The 2,688-nt window shown below is 34.7% G+C and overlaps 1 non-coding gene across 1 annotated transcript; it reads left to right on the forward strand.

Annotated features, from left to right (window-relative positions):
- The first annotated feature begins 2,304 nt into the window (after nt 1-2,304).
- trnag-ucc (transfer RNA glycine (anticodon UCC)) lies at nt 2,305-2,376 on the forward strand. Its single transcript has one exon. It is a non-coding gene; the product is annotated as a tRNA-Gly (tRNA).
- Nucleotides 2,377-2,688: the final 312 nt, after the last annotated feature.

Consider the following 2,688-nt stretch of genomic DNA (forward strand, 5'->3'; position numbering starts at 1 on the left):
ACTTATTATGCTCGATCATGCTAGAAACCCTCTCTGGCTCCAGAGTCTAGCGTCATGACGTCGCAAATCTGTTACGTACCTGATGTTGAGAGCGCATGCGCAGAATGTCTTGAACGTGAAATTCTCATTCATTCTCTCCGCGGGGGTTAAAAACACCCCGAAAGCTAGAGTTTTAAGCCTTGAGACAACAAACTTATGAACTGTCCAAACGCAATACTACTAATTAGTAGCTACTACGCAATTACTAGTTACTCCTTTAAAAAAATAATATTGTTACTTTACTTTCTGGCAACAGTAGTTAGTTACACTACTAGTTACATTACTTTTTCCTCACGCCCCACAGAAGTTGTAACAAGTGTTGGGGAAATTTACTGTTAAAAGTAATGCATGCAATATTGAGTTACTCACTTAAGAAGTATCTAATTACGTTTTATGGAAAGTAATGCGTTATGTTACTTTTGCGTTACTTTTTAATTCTGGGCAGGGCTTGCTTGTTTGTTTTTAATATAAAAAGCTCTATTTTTGGCAAATGTAAAAGCCTTTTCACACCAAAAGCCTCGGGCTTAGAGAAAAGTAAATTCATGTCTGTACAGTAGACCGCAGAAGAAAAAAATGTCTCTTTAGCAGTAAAAAAAAAAGTATTTTTTGCTTATTAGAATGGATGAATTGGATCATCGAAGGTCGGCAGCAAAGACAATGGTTAATAAAATGAGATTAAATAGTAGAAGTGTTCATTGTCATGTGTAGCTTGAAGCTAATTGTAATTTCTCTATTACCCATTTACGATTATATTTCATGATGTATTTTGTCAGATCACATACGTTTGACAATAGAAACGAAACTGTTTGATTTTTAATTATAGTAATATAATGTAGCCTACCACATGCTGATCAGAAGGATGTGGGTGGGATGTAATGCCAAATTAAAGTAAATTTACAAGCCAGCTAACAATTTTTGGTTCCCAGAACGTTCTGGGAACGTTAGTTTTTGGTTTCTAGAACGTTCCCGGAAAGTTCCCAAGAAAGTTCACAATTGGTTAGCCAGGAAAGTTTTCTTAACGTAAATAGAATGTTCCCTTTAGGTTAGGGGAACGTTCTGGGAACATACTGTGAACGTTCCTGGCTAACCAATAGGGAACGTTCTATTTATGTTCCTAGAAAGTTCCCTGAAAGTAAACGTTCTCCTAACCTCTTCACTGCCACTTCTGTACTTCAGCAAAAAAAAAAAAAGAAAAAAAAAAAAAGAAATGAATAAAAAAAAAATAACCTGCAGGGAGCGTTCTAGGAAGGTTTTTTTACGTTATAAAATTAAACCAAAAAATAACCTGAAGCGAGCATTCTGGGAACGTTCTCGTTTGGTTTCCAAAAAAATAATATGGGAACTTTAGGGAAATGTTCTGTGTTTGCTGGAAACTTACACAACAGTGTTCAGATCATCTGTTTCTCCTGACAAAATCGAATCAATAATGCAACATTTCTATCTGCACTAGGGACACCGCATGCATACATGCACAAATGACAGCCATGGAAATTATTCAATTAATTTTAGGAATTAGTAATTAGTGGGATTGAGGCATAAAAAAGTAAGCAACTTTTTATGCCTCTTTTATGGATGGTAACTGTAATCTTATTACTGTAATTAGTTATTAGTTACTCTAGTTACTGCAAAAACGGTAACTAAATTACAAGTAAAGTTACTGCCCAACACTGTATTTAAGAAATATTTGCATTTTTCTCATCTTTTTTTTCTAGATAAGTGTTTTTTGTTTTTTTCATTTCTGGTCTTGTATGTCTTCTTTATGTAACAGACTATCAGCTCGAAAACAACACTGTTTTTGCATTATATTGCCAGTTACTCTGAATGGCTCAAGGAATCGGTTCAGAGTCACTTTTAAACACAGTCACTTGCCGCCATCTACTGGTGTAACTATGTAACCCACAGAAAGCAAATGCGTAGATTTATCTTTTCTCGTGTACATAGTTTGTGAAAGCTGGATAAGTATTTTTATAATGTTGTACACAATTCTGCATCATAGCTCTGTGTGTATATCAGGAATCAATCACTGGGATTTATAGCAAATAACGTTTTTTGTAAAAAAATAATAATAATAATTCTTTTGTTAAAGTTCGACGAGGTCTTTGACCACCCGCCCGCAAAAACACATTAGAATAATCACTAAAATGGCATGTTTTGAATAAACATTACAATTCGCCATTGTTTTTTGCGAGATTTATAATGGTTTTCAGTTTCCTCTGATTTTGTCGTTGACTATCTGGTAGCTGTAATTCTACATTCAAACAGCGAGCGTTGGTGGTATAGTGGTGAGCATAGCTGCCTTCCAAGCAGTTGACCCGGGTTCGATTCCCGGCCAACGCAACTCTTTTTCTTCTTACGCTAAATAATTGTATGTAAAAGCACGTTCACACCAACGACTATAATTATAACGTTTTAATAATCGTTCTAATTTCACAAGCTTATAGTTTTAAAGTTATAACGATGGACAAACGACACCTTTAGAATTACACTATCAGATTTGATCAGATTTTGTCTCTTCTGCTCACCAAGCCTGCATTTTGTGATCCAGAGTAGAGCAAAACAGTAAAATTTTGAAATATTTGTACTAATTAAAATAACTACTTTCTATTTGAATATATTTCAAAATGTAATTTATTCCTGTGGTCAAAGCTG

Source organism: Garra rufa, chromosome 7 (assembly GCF_049309525.1).
Source record: "Garra rufa chromosome 7, GarRuf1.0, whole genome shotgun sequence".
NCBI lineage: Eukaryota > Metazoa > Chordata > Actinopteri > Cypriniformes > Cyprinidae > Garra > Garra rufa.